This window comes from Danio rerio, chromosome 15 (assembly GCF_049306965.1).
Source record: "Danio rerio strain Tuebingen ecotype United States chromosome 15, GRCz12tu, whole genome shotgun sequence".
NCBI lineage: Eukaryota > Metazoa > Chordata > Actinopteri > Cypriniformes > Danionidae > Danio > Danio rerio.
In genome coordinates this window covers 4,915,036-4,929,588 of record NC_133190.1, presented here as the reverse complement: position 1 = coordinate 4,929,588, position 14,553 = coordinate 4,915,036, and the positions used below count along the sequence as shown (strand labels likewise).

General features: G+C 38.2%; 1 long non-coding RNA gene across 1 annotated transcript; it reads right to left on the bottom strand.

Moving 5' to 3' along the window:
- Positions 1 to 3,399: 3,399 nt before the first annotated feature.
- On the bottom strand, positions 3,400 to 7,964 carry LOC141377956 (uncharacterized). The gene is made up of 3 exons (XR_012391171.1): positions 6,813 to 7,964; positions 4,411 to 4,483; positions 3,400 to 4,203 (listed from the first exon to the last, which is right to left on the bottom strand). It is a non-coding gene; the product is annotated as an uncharacterized lncRNA (long non-coding RNA).
- Positions 7,965 to 14,553: the final 6,589 nt, after the last annotated feature.

The following is a 14,553-nucleotide window of genomic DNA, read 5'->3' as shown; positions in this document are numbered from 1 at the left end:
CTCGATCTAAAAATGTACCCTTATATACATTTCTAAAGATAGAAAATTATGTAGCCAGAAGTACGTATCGCTGCATTTCATGCTTAAAATGAATCCTTTGGGGTGGTATGACATCGTTCTTTTTCGCACTTACCAGCTGACCGCTTACTTCGGTATGGACTGCTTTACCGCAACAGGCCTTGAATCCTGCAAAGAACGGTTATAGATAGCAGGTAAGACAAAAACAGAAGCCAAAAAATAAAATAAACAAGTAAATAACAGGGTGAGAATGTGGTAAAATCTGAAAACGTGGTAAAAATTGGGTTTAGGGACGGCAGTTAGCGGGCCAATCTGTGCTTTTAAAAACACTATTGGTTGGGTTTAGGGTTGGTTTGGTCAGTCAGTCAGTAGACAGCGGCCTCTGGTGGATTTACGCGAGAACAGCAGGCACGATTAGCACTTGCAAGAGAAATTTGAGATCTGAAAAAGCGTACACAGCAGCCTCTGGTGGATTCGAAAAAACAAAAGCTGCAAAAACCATAGCTCCTGGGAAGTATTTGGTGCTCTCCAGAAATGTATATTGCGGTACTTTTTCAGAATGAGCCTGGGTTGTCTAAATGACTAAATGTAAGTTATGGTAAAGTTATGTAGCTGGTGGCCATTTTTTGTACTATCATTCTTGTACACTTAGCATTTAGCTTATCACAGGAGACTTAACACCAAGCAATATGTTTCTGCCTTTTTCTTTTTTGACAGTCTCCTTCAAAGTGGCCAGTTTTGAGCACTTTGGTTTGGTTTGGCAAAGTCTGGGTGAGGCTGGGCCGCATAAGGGATTTCACAACAAAAAAAGTCCTCAAATGTCATTATTAAGAGTTTTAATTATTTCTTCGGAAGCAGTTGAGACCCTCAGTATGGCTTGAAGATGATCATCATTAAGTCTAGACCTGTACTTTGACTTATTGAAGTCCTAGGGAAAAAAGTGGGGGAACTCACTCAAAACTTCCATTCCCTCACCTAAAAAAAAGGCGTATATATGTATAAATAAAACACCCCCACTCCAGTCACATCAGTCTGTACCAGTCTGTATCTACCTATAATATATATAAGATGCAGGCTGTAGCTAGGTAGGTAGCAGGCTGCAGATAGGTAGCTAAGTGGCAGGCAGGGGCGGGAACAGCTTACCTTAGTTCTGGCCGGCGCGAGTTCCTTACACTTCCCGCCCGTCACAGCGTCTAACAAAGGGGCGGGGTGCGTGGTGACGTCACCGGCATCCCCGCCCCTTTGTTTGCACGGCAGGCGGGGAATGCCAGTGACCGCTGTGTATGGATAGAATCAGCGGAGCGGGGAGCGCTCTCTCTCCCCGCTCCGCTGATTCTGTCAGTGTACAGTGGTCGGCGCGGGCCACAAAATATTGCACTGAGGACCGCAAATGGCCCGCGGGCCGCGAGTTTGAGACCCCTGCTCTAAAGGGTGAAATCCTGTTTGAAATGTACTGTGAAATGTTACTAACTTAAAGGCTTGTACCAATATTAATTCTGGTTCTCAAATCTGATTGGCTTTCCAAATACGGTGATTAAAGAACTACAAAAGCAGTGTGCACTTGTTTGTACCTGCGTCCTATTGGTTAAAAACTGGAAGACACCGTGGCTCAGGGGTTAGCACTGTCACCTCACAGCAAGGTCGCTGGTTCAAGTTCCGGCTGGGCCAGTTGACATCTCTGTGTGGAGTTTGCATGTTCTCCCAGTGTCTGCATTTGTTTTCCCCAGGTGCTTTAGTTTTTCCCACAGTCCAAAAACATGAGCTATAAGTGAATTAGGTAAGCTAAATTGTCTGTAGTGTATTAGTGTGTGTGAATGAGTGTGTATGGGTGTTTCCTAGTACTGGGTTGCGGCTGCATAAAACATATACTGGAATAGTTGGCTGTTCATTCCGCAGTGGCGACCTCTGAAATAGATACTAAAGCTGCGGTCACACTAGAGTTTGATAATGCGAAATTCTGTCGGCATTAAAAAAGCGAGCGATTGGCCCATGTTTTAAATTTCTGTCCAGAGAGGTCATGTTTCGATCCTCGGTTGCTCTCACGCAGTCAAGTGATGCGATTTTGCAGGTCAGAGTTCACCAAGCTTGAACTCTATGGGGAGAAAAGTCAAGTGTGACCGCAGCTTTAGCTGAAGGAAAATGAATGAATGATTAAAAACTAAACAAGTGAGGTCCAATCTCGAATGGCTTGCTTAATGGGTCTTCTGCACTTGCAAAAGTCAATGAGACCATTAAGTAGGTGTCAAACTCAGTCACTGGAAGGTCACAGCCCTGCACAATTTAGATAAACCTTAATTAAATGCACCTGATCCAGCTAATTAAGACCTTTAACAGAGATTATCTTACTATATGGAGCTCTCTATTACTTAGACTGCGTTCGAAAACATCTTCTACTCGTATAGAGTTATTCAGTTATTATTTTTCAGTTTTTATGACAGTCTTGTGGGTTTGTTTGCTTGTCTTATATATTGTACAAGTAGAGTTAGTTTTATTGGTCCCACTTTATATTAAGTGTCCCTAACTACTATGTACTTACATCAAAAAATAAATACAATGTACTTACTGTGTTTATAATGTATTTGAGAACACTTGTGGTGCTTTTGAGTTGGGATAGAGGTTGGGTTATGGACAGGTTTGGTGGTATGGGTAGGTTTAAGGGTGGGTTAAGGTGTAAGAGATGGTCAACAGTGTATTTACAAATGTAATTACAAAAGTTAATTACAGATGTAATTACATACATCCATTTAATCAAGCATAAGTACAAGTAAATACATGTATTTACACAATAAGTACATTGTAACAATCTATTAATTCCTATGTAAGTACATATTAGTTAAGGCCACAATATAAAGTGGGACCGTTTTATTTAATTTTATTATTTTGGAAATGACTCAACAAGGATGTAATTTGAGGTAGTGTGTATTATTAATGAACTTAACACTCTGTAAGCTAATTGAACTATGAAACATGAATGAAAATGTATTTTGTTTGCTGCTCTTTTAATGTCATCAGCATAAATGTCAGATAGTGGCTGCTGATGGCATTGTAAAGGTGCTGTAAGTTTTTGACTCTTCTAAAGCATAAAAATACCATAATATGTTTGCAGATATTTAGTAAACATGCTAAGAGAACATTCTAGTTTATCTGACAAACAATGCTGAAGTCAGATATTCTGCTTCCAAAATGTGCGTTACGTGCCGGAACGTCTGTCTTTGTTTTGATCATTTAACCCGCCCAATGCATTTTTAGCCAATTATATTTCAGTAGCCCGAGTTGCCTTGGTGGAAAACTGTGTCTTTCATTTATTCTGTCAGGAAGGCTCTCAAAGCATGCGTGACCAGAATGCAGACAGTAGCAGACTCTCAAATGAGATGCAGATTCAATGTTCCACATAAGGTTTTTAATTAGCAAATAATATAAACATTACAAGCGTAAACATTAGGTGAGCAGGTTTGATTGTGCACTACATGATGAGATTTGCAGTGATGAGCAATTTTTCACCAGGCGAAACACGACAGAAATTGAAACGCAGCCATTCAGAAGCACAGAATTTTGCACTCACTGCCCTCCAACAAAATGATAAGGTTTATAATCTAATTGATACATATTAAACCTCTTTAACATTGTTAAATGTACATGCTGAATCACTGATATGTGTTGGTTTGCACTAAGCCACAGTTCTAAAGTTCCATTTCAAATGGTTTATTTTATTTTCAGTTTCTGAGGTGAATTATCTGCTGCTACTTTCAGTCGTATTGCTATAAATGTCACGTAAAATAATAATAATAATAATACCTTTTATTTTTAGGCGCCTTTCAAAGCACTCAAGGACACCTTACAGCAGATTACAAGTACATCATAAAAATACAAGCAGTAAAAATGACAATCAGCATAAAATTAAACCAGCAAATCATTAAAAGCTATCCTAAACAAAAACGTCTTTATCTGAGATTTAAAATTGGAAATAGAGTCCATCTGGCGAATGTGCAAAGGCAGGGAATTCCATAACTTTGGTGCTGTACAACTAAAAGCCCTGCCTCCAAATGACTTCATCTTAAAGTGTGGGACAGATAACAGTCAAATGCCAGTGAAAATGCCATTCAAACTCACATTATTAGCATTTAACACTGAATAAAGAACATGTGGTGTAGCTGGGGTGATCACAGTCAGTTTTCTGTTGTTCAGCTGCAAGAAATAGAAGCCATTTCTAAATTATAAATTTCAGGTGTTGGTTAGAACAAAAACTTCTTTTAATATGGAAAATATTCCTTCTATCATGTGCCGTTTTTATTTCTTTTTTTTGTAATGCAATAATGTGCACCTTTTTAAAGCTGCTTTAAAACAGTAATTATTGTAAAAAAATATACAAATCAGCTTGAATGTAATAGTTACCTGAACCAGTGTATAATAGCAATGTCACAAATGGAGAATCACAAAGTTAGAAACTTCAATCTAATGCAAAGATCTGAAAACAGAGAGGTACAAGATGTTAAATCTGCCCTAGTAAGACTTAACTGCTTTAATGAGGGAAAGAACTACAATTACAGGAAGCATTGGGAATTACACTATCATAAAAACTGCACTGGCTGCCAGTTGCTGCTCGCATCAAATTCAAAGCTCTGATGTTTGCCTACAAAGTGACTTCTGGCCTTGCTCCTTCTTATCTGCTCTCACTTCTGCAGATCTATGTGCCCTCCAGAAACTTGCGTTCTGTGAATGAACGTCGCCTCGTGGTTCCATCCCAAAGAGGGAAGAAATCACTTTCGCGAACGCTCACGCTCAATCTGCCCAGTTGGTGGAATGAACTCCCTAACTGCATCAGAACAGCAGAGTCACTCGCTACTTTCAAGAAACGACTAAAAACTCAACTATTTAGTCTCCACTTCACTTCCTAATCTGCAATTGCCTCTCTGAATATCACACTAACTGTACCAAAAAAAAAAAAAACACTAATACTACTAATACTTCCCTTCTTACACTTTACAGACCTGAAACTTGCCTATAGCACTTATTCATTGTTGCTCTTAGTTGTGTAAATTGCTTCCTTGTCCTCATTTGTAAGTCGCTTTGGATAAAAGCGTCTGCTAAATGACTAAATGTAAATGTAAAAGAATCTAAAAGTATTTTGAAGCTGTTGGAAAATTGGGCTGAGCTAAAATTTAAAAATGGTTTCCTTTCTTAGAGTTTTTGTCTTGTTTCTAAAGTCCAAATATCTAACGATACTTATATCAAGCATTTTTCCATATAAGAATTATTATACAGGGTGGGTCATTTATGGATACACCTTTATAAACTTATTGGGAGTTTCATCAAGAAAAACAATAATGTGCTTGGTTTTAAACGTAACGTATTCTTTTATGAGTTATTTACAAGCCCCCTCATATATACTAATGTGCCACAAACAGGACGTTATTCACCAATATCACCAACCATTCCCATTTTTTTTAAGGTGTATCCATATAAATGGCGCACCCTGTAGAATTAATAATATACCAAAATTAAATGAGTTTTTCCTTAAAACAAGCAAATGAAATGCTTGTTGATTTATTAAAGACCAAGTCAAAAAAAATATTGTCTTGTTTTAAGGAACTACAGTTGAAATCATAATTATCAAACCCCCTGGATTTTTAGCCCCCCGGTTTATTTTTCACCCAAATTTCTGTTTAACGGAGAGAAGATTGTTTTCAACACACTTCTAAACATAATAGTTTTAATAACTCATTTCTAATAACTGATTTATTTTTGTCATGATGACAGTAAATAATATTTGACTAGATGTTTTTCAAGACACTTCTATACAGCTTAAAGTGACATTTAAAGGCTTAACTAGGTTAATTAGGTTAACTAGGCAGGTTAGGGTAATTAGGCATATATATATATATATATATATATATATATATATATATATATATATATATATATATATATATTCAGTCATGATTGAACTATGATTCTGTCATTTACTTACTCCAAACGTGTTTGAGTTTCTTTCTTCTGTTGAACACTTAAAAGTTTATTTTTGACAAAAAAAAGCTGAGACCTGTAACCACTGATTTCCACAGTATTTGTTTTCCTATTAGAAAGTCAGTGGTTACAGGTTGTCAGCTTTACTTAACTTTTGTGTTCAACAGAAGCAAGAAATTCAAGCAGGTTTGGGACAAGTGAAGAGTGAGTAAATGACAGAATTTTATGTTTGGACAAACTATCCCTATATATAATAAAATGCACCCTTACCAATTAAAGGTAAATAAACGTTTTGAAGTTACTACCCCAGTGACAGTCTTTAATAGGTTAATTAGGTTAACTAGATGTACTGTGAAAATTTATTTGCTCTGTCAAATATAATTTGGGAAATATTTTTTTTTAAATTCAAAATAAAATTTAAAAGGGTATAATAATTAAATGATTTTGATGATCATTTAATGATTTCAAGTTCATTTTATTTTTTTAATGACACAAAAATATTTTAACATAGGAAACGTTTTATTCATCTGACTGAAAGTTTCAATTCCAAATGACCCATTTACATGGCATTTTGTATCCCTACAATACATGTGAACTATCTTAATGAATGACTGTCCTGTAATCGATTTTTGATGCCAATGTTATCATTTTGACATCAAGTTGGTCTGACATAAAATTAATTGTTTTTTTGACATTGTTTTGACATCAACGTGCCTGCTGGGTGATAGGTCAGTTCTACATGTCTTTACTTGGATTGAAAGCATTGTGATATACCTTTTTCTTCCTCTTCGTTTTTTTTTTTTTCTTTTTCTTAAGTTTGACCTACTTACTTGTTTGGTATTTCAGTCAAGTCAGTGTGTCAGACTCCGAGCAGCTTCCTCCTCCATAAGGGCTTCAGCCACACTTCAGAAAATCTTGTTTCTCAGTGGCTGTCGACAGACTATAATGCGCCATGGAGCAAAGTGTCACAGACAACATCTCTCTCAACCCTTTCCAATTTCAATATCAGTGGGGCGCTCAACAATATGTTTATCCTCTCCTCAGATTCTCAAGCGAGATGAGTTGATTTGAATTTTGCCTTTTCGCAACACATTGTTTTGGTCAAGTGGCTTCAGAACCGTTAATGTTGCGTGTGTTGAAGTAAATTAAATTCTTCTTTTGCTCCCTGAGTGAAAATAAAAGCCTCTTCTCAAGTCTTGAAGCTTTTGAGTGGCAGTTTGTAACATTATTTTACTTTCGCCACCTGCCAAGTAACAATAGATAACATGGATTCAGCAAATGCTCCCGATGTAATACATAGTGTACTTACACTGACACTAATCATTTGTTACAATGTACTTACTGTGTAAATACATGTTTTTACATTGGTCTGTATTAAATACCTGCATGTGTAATTAAGTTCTGTAAGTACATCTTTAATTACACTGTTAACTAGGGGTGTCAAAATTAATTGTTTCTTCGGTGCACCGCGATGCAGACGCGGACAATTCGGCATCGATTCAGCAATAACCATAACCGGTTATTGTGTACTGACGTCATTTATCTCCTATGCGCTCTGTCGCGAGGGAGGTGAGCGCCGTTATTTACAACACTCAGCCAACTCAGGGCCGGCCCGTGGCATAGGCACCATAGGCAAATGCTTAGGGCGCTGTATATCTAGTGGGGCGCCAGATATGAGCGCGCTTCAGTTGGTTTTGTTTTCGATTTTCCCGACACACATTCAGTTATAGACGGCAATAACTCAAAAAACGCTTACCCTAAAAAGATCTAAAGTGTGTTTCCTACAGAAAGACAAAGCTGGTTATGTTTCACAGCTGTCTTTCTATTTTTCGCTCGACATTACGAGCACTGCTCCGTTTAAGCCCTCGCAGTCTGCGTTTACTTTAGTCGGCAGAGCTCGCGCTGAGAGGAGCTCTCTGTAAGGGACCGTCGGAAAAGTGCTTGTTTTTTTTCGTTTTTTTCGTTTTTCTGCTCCGCTCAGCTCGAGCTCTCCCTGTTGCAAGGGCTTAAGTGTGTTTGTTTGTGTGTGTGTGCGTGTTTGTTTGTTTGATGCTGTCTATGTTTGTGTTTGAATGAGAGACAGTGTGTTGCTGTGTGTCTGTGTGTTTATACAGACAGCATGTTATAGCCCCCCCCCCCCCTCCCAAAATATAACACTATATATGGAAAGCATCGTCAATGCACCGTGATGCACCGAGATATCGAATTGAACCGAATCGATGGCATGATAATCGTAACCGAACCGAACCGTGAGACCAGTAGACCCACCCTTAAACCCACCCATACCACTAAACCTGTCCCTAACCCTGCCAGTACCACACCTCGTGAGCACCAGAAGTGTTCTGCAATACATTATGAACACAGTAAGTACATTGTATTTATTTTCTAGTGCATGTACATAGTTAAGCCCACTTTATATACACTAGGGCCAAATTTACTACTGTTGTATACAACCCAGGCTCATTCTAAAAACTTTGCCCAATGTACGATTCTGGAGACTGCGAAATACATGCCAGGAAGTACGTATTTTGCAGTTTTTGTTTTCGCAAATCCACAAGGTCACTGTGTATGCTTTTTATATCAAATTTCTCTCGCGGGTGTCGTTTCGCGCCTGCTGTTCTCGCGTAAACACACAAGAGGCCGCTGTCGACTGACTGACTGTCTGGCTGACTGAATGACTAACCGACTGACTAATCGACTGACCAACCCTCCTCCTTCCTTAAACTCAACCAATTGTATCGATTGACCCGCCCAACCACTTACTTCCTTACACCCAACCAACAATTTACAAAAGCCATCCAGAAAAAGAAAAGTCCTTGTCTGATTTTTACCACGTTTTCGGATTTTACCACATTCTCACCCTGTTACTTGTTTGTCTTATTTTTTGGATTCTGTTTTTGTCTTGATTTCTGCAACAGTTCTTCACCGGACTCGAACCTCATCGCCGTGGTCATCTCCTCTCTGTGTCTCATGTCCGCCGACGTACATGGCGAGCTAGATGGACAAACTGGTTAGAGCGGAAAAGCCATCCACATGGAGGTATGCTGGTAAGCGCGAAAAGAAAAGAGCATCATTCCCCCTCATAGCGTTCGTTTAAAAAAACAAAATGCAGCCATATGTAACTCTGGCTACATAATTTTCAGTCTTCACAAATGTACAAGAGTCTATGTTTTCAGAATAAGCCTGTGTTGGTTGCAAATGCAGTACACCAGTGGCCTCAGGTGGATTTATGTGAGTACAGCATGTGCGAATGACATTCGTTTGTGAAATTTGAGAACTGAAAAAGTGTTCACAGCGGCCTCTGGTGGATTTGCGAAAACAAAAGCTGCAAAAACCGGACCTCCTAGGACCTATTTCATGCTGTCCAAAAATGTATACAGGGGTACGTATCAATAAAGAGCCTCGGTTGATATGAAACCATTTATTTTAAGAGTGTATTTCAATGTACCAAAAGGTGGGCCAATTTAGTTCCAATTAGTACACTTACAAGTATACTACAAGGACATATGTTAGTGTATTTAATACATGAAGTGCACTTAAATAGAAACTTCAACATTACTCAAGCATACCTTATAAAATAAACCTAACATATACTTCTTTTTTTTTGTATGGTAGCACTAGTCGTAAGTCCTCATAATATAAAGTGGGACCAATAAGTTTGTGTGTATGTATACGATACAAAGTCCAGAAGGCTAATTTTAACTAATTAATCATGCGATATGCCCAGACTTAAGCTGAGTCCTCCCCCTGCACACTGTGAGCTTGAGATGTAATGTTTCGCATAGTGTTTTCTAAGGCAGGGCTGTAATTACAGTAAATGCCAGTGTTCTGGCAGAGTAAACAGAGGCATCCTGGCACCCTGCTCATTCTCTGACAGTGGTCCCTCAACATCGGACTGTAATTACCCGTCTAGATTGAGCGCCGCGGTTTCCTCGCTGCAATGCAACTGCTGAATCGTGACACATTAGCATTTGTCTACAGTTTGAATGTTTGAGTTTAACAGAAAACGACTATGAGGAAGTCTAAAAATTCTGTTGTGCTGCAGCTATTTAGAGAATGATAACTTCAGGATTTGACTTCAAATACTAAATACTACAAAATTCATCTAGCGCTGTGAGCCACATAAATCCATCTTTAATGGTGTCCATGATGCCATCTAGACAACCCAGGCTCATTATTGATACTTACCAGTGGAGTAGCGCAAAATGCATGGGCAGTGGTTTGTAGTAGGGGTGGAATGGAAGGGTGTTATGGGGTGGGCGGTGGAGGTGCTCATCGTAGGGTGTGGGGATAAAAACTTAAGAGCGGGGGGAGGTGGGAACTACAGTAAATAGACAGCCGTTGTTTCATTTCATTAGTTATTCATAATGTAAAATGTAATCGTAAGCTTGGCAAGTAGTTTTGGAGAATTTGATGTTTCCCCTTTCAAACAGAATGCCTGAGCTTACTGGCCGAGAGGTTTTTCAAAGATGGCCGCCGAGTGAAATGACTTGAAAGCAAAGAGCTTAGAATGACCAAGAGGCAAAAGAATGTTCCATTGCAATAGCAGTGCCCAGCAACAGCCCCAGATTTCGCCATTTTGAAGTAAGAGCGATCGGCCGTCCATTGGATCTTATTGCGGCCGCGATGGCGAGCAGCTGCATTGTTTTTTAATTATTTATTTAAAAAGCGCATTAAAGCTGAGATACAGCCTGAAAGGCAACAATACAACACTTACTATCACAATCATCAGCACTTTTAATTGTTTATTTTACAGATTTATAATACGCTGTTGTTCTGTTGGAGTTTTCATTCCAAAATGGCCGCCCCGCCATCTAGTGGCTGTTTCCCAAATTGCACTAGAGTGTCGCCTCTTGGTGATTCTATGCTTTTTGCTTAAAGGGACTTTGTTACAACCTAACAGACTCCTCCTGCTCACCATTTCTGTTTGTTTTCAAAACTGACTTTTGTCAGCGTGGTTAAATAGCCATGCCCATTTGCTAAGACACACGTAATCTGACAATTAAACTGAAATAAAAAGCAGGGAGTGCATTTTCAGATTTAAATTAAAGATTAGAAGGGCAAACTTTTTTTTCTAAATGACATGCACAGATAAATTGTTCAATTCAATTCAGCTTTATTTGTATATCGCTTTTACAATGTCGATTGTGTCAAAGCAGCTCCACATAAATGGTCATAGTAACTGGAACAGGGTAGTTCAGTTTTTAGTGTTTAAGTTCAGTTCAGTTTAGCTCAGTTCAGTGTGAGTTCAAATCATTACTGAGAGTCCAAACACTAAAGAGCAAATCCATCGAGTAGCTCTAACGATCCTGAACCATGCAAGCCAGTATCAACAGCAGAGAGGGACAAAAAACTTCACCGATAGGAGAGTGAAGAAATAAAACCTTAAGAGAAACCAGACTCAGTTCGGCAAGACCATTTTAATTTCTCCGCTGGCCAAAAGTCTTGTGCAGAGCTGCAGTCTCAGCGGGGGAGGCTGGGAGCTGACCTCAGCGAAGACTCGTCTGTCCCTGGAGCGTTACTGAAATCAGTCTCATGTTCTCCACGCAACTAGCAATGTGAGCTAACAAAATCACATGGTTATATTTAATTTCTTGGGGACTTTACGTCTACTTCATGTACTAAGTATACTAACATCTATGTACTTGTAAGCGTACTACTTGAAAACCACTTGGGACTTTTGAATCACAAGTCTGACTTAAATCACAAGGCCACGTCTGCCCCAAGGCACACTCGGACATTTATTTGCACCAAAAAAACATACTTATCCACTTAAACTCTGCGGACCCGGTACCGGGTCCGTGACGTCATCGACTTTCGCTTTCAGATTTAAAGGGCTAGCGTTGCACCAGACCCCCGTAAGTGGTGTCGTTTGAAAGTGTAGAATCTATATTTTATGCACATATGCATCGCTTTGGTTTTTATTCTACTGTACAAAAGTTATTTACACTTAAATACAAAGTATTTTGGATACCTGAGCTAGGTATTTTACATTGGTTCATTTTCATATTTTTTTATATGACACATGTACAAGTTATAGCTCAAATGAAAGCTCTTGCCGGTGCTCATACAGTTCTAGCATTCTTTTTACTGAATTATATTCATATGCAAACAGTTGTTGAATGAATTGTGGTGTTTCCATGGCGCAGAAATGTAAACGATGCATTCATGATCAATAAGCAGCCCCAGATAGCTCAGACAGCAGTCATCTCTTACCTTATGCTGTGCCCTTCAAGGCCATTCTCCTCTGTTTTTGAGGTGATGTGCATAAGTAATTTTTTTATATGTCTGATGTGGTCCAAACACAGTGAATTACGTTTGATCAAACAAAAGAATAGTAAAATATGTAAACAAGGATCGGTCTCTGTGGCTTGTACAGCACCTCTCATCAGTTGGAATGCAATAACTTTTGCATAGATTATGGTGGAGACATTTTTCTTTTTTCCTATGATTACAGACATGTGCAGGAACCACCAAAATTAATTACAGCACGCTAGACCACACAGAACCTAAAAGGTACACTTTCAAATTTGAGTTTATAAAAAAAATACAAAAAGCGCCTCTTTTTTTGGGTGTTTATTATAACACAGACGACATATACAGTTATTTATAAACACTTTCAATAGTGTTTTATGAAAATTCAAAGGGTTTTCTTTAAAATGATACCAAATTTTTGCATTTACAGCTCTTTATGTGGATTTGGGAAGCTTTTAAATTTGGGTAGGCAAAATCCAGGTGGAAATCCCCAAATAGCAGCAGTTTAAGTGGATTTATTTTACCAATGAAATTTAGTTATAGTTTAAGTACACTAAACTAAACTTCTTTTTTTGTAAGGCAAACCACATGATGTTAACAAATGACCTAAAGAATGCATTGGTATAGCAGCCGGGTTAAAACATTTAATCTCATCATGTACTGCAGAACAGTATTTTGTCACGCTACACGCAAGAACACCTGATTTAGGTCAACTTTAATAGCTCATTGGCCCCGTCCTAAATTTCAGAATGATGCTCACATAATCAGGACAAGGAAAGTTCTATTTTTTCCTCCTCAATTTATACTTGAGCAATTTAGAAACTGAAACAATGCCTTTGTTAGGTTAGTTATTCACTAGGGCTTGCCAGAGGTATAAGTGATTTTGGAGGTTATATTTAATTCAAGATACATACTAAAACCCAGAGAGAATCTATCCATTTGCAGAAATCTAATTCTAGCTTGCCGATGTGTGAGGAGAGTAACGATTACAATTAATCAAGTTATCTTTTAGGATTTGTATTAGGTTTCTTAATCTCGAAAACAGACTGAGAACTATCAAGCTGACAGCAAGAGAATTGTGTTTTGGACTCTGTCTATTTACTCAAAACATTGTTTCAGCTGTTTTTCATTGAAAGTTCAATTTTCAGGTTTGCTTTTTTTTTCATCCTCAGTGCTTGTTTATAAAAGTGGCATCTTGAAGTTAAAATGAAACGTCCTTTGGGATTTTATACCCAAAGAATTGAATACGGTTGTAGCTCTGCACTACACAAAACCATTTAAAATCAGTTAAGACTTTTTCAACACAAGCACCACTTTGAGTGAAATAAAAGTGTCATTGTGGCATACAAAAAAAAAGGGAGGAGAGAGGGAGCTTATCAAAAGTTTGCAGAGTACTTTAATTCAGAGAGCAAAGCAATTACGCTTCTGTTTAGGAGAACAGGAACACAGAAGAAGGAGGGTATGAAAATACCACAAGAACTGTCAAACAAGGACTGAAAAAACAGTACAATAAATACACAGGAATAAAACCTAATGAATCAATGACCAAAAAAGAAGAAATAAACTCTGATTATTGGTTAATATTTGCGTTATGGTCAAAGTTATGTTAGGAATAAAGTACATCCAGGATTTTGTTAACGCATAATGTAGCACAATGCGAAGCTGAGGGCTGTTGTATAAAACTGAAGGGCTTTATTCTGAGAAAACAACCATTCTTTATGTATTTAACCCACTTATTAGATGGCTACTTTGCCACAAAACATAAAGATTAGACACAAAACATTGTTCTGAGCCATAATAGTTAAATTTTTTAATTAACAGAAAGCTGACAGAAACAACAATAGATGATGGAGTATACACTAACCTGCTCATTATTTAGTCACATGATGACGCCAAACAGTCAAATATGCAAATTTGAGAAAAACGAAACTGACTGAAAAAGTTGCCAATCACACCAAACACACTTTTATTGCGCTGAGAGGCGCCTTTCTGAATGATTTACTTACGGCCACAAACGTAAAACACAAAAGTAAACTCTGAGCAGAAAAACTACATTAGTTCAGTGGTTTTTTTTACATTCTCCAATCAAATGAAAGCAGAGGTGGGGTTCCTGCTGTGTTTGTGTTGTCAAGACAACAACAGAGACTTTTGAAAATGGAGAGGAGACTTGTGCTTGCTGTTTTGAGTTATTCTGTGCTGTTTATGTATATGTATGTGTATGTATATGGATGGATTCTCAATCCTGGAGACCATTGCTGCATCCCAATTCACATACTATCTATCCTAAATAGTTCATTCACTTTCTTGTCGGCTTAG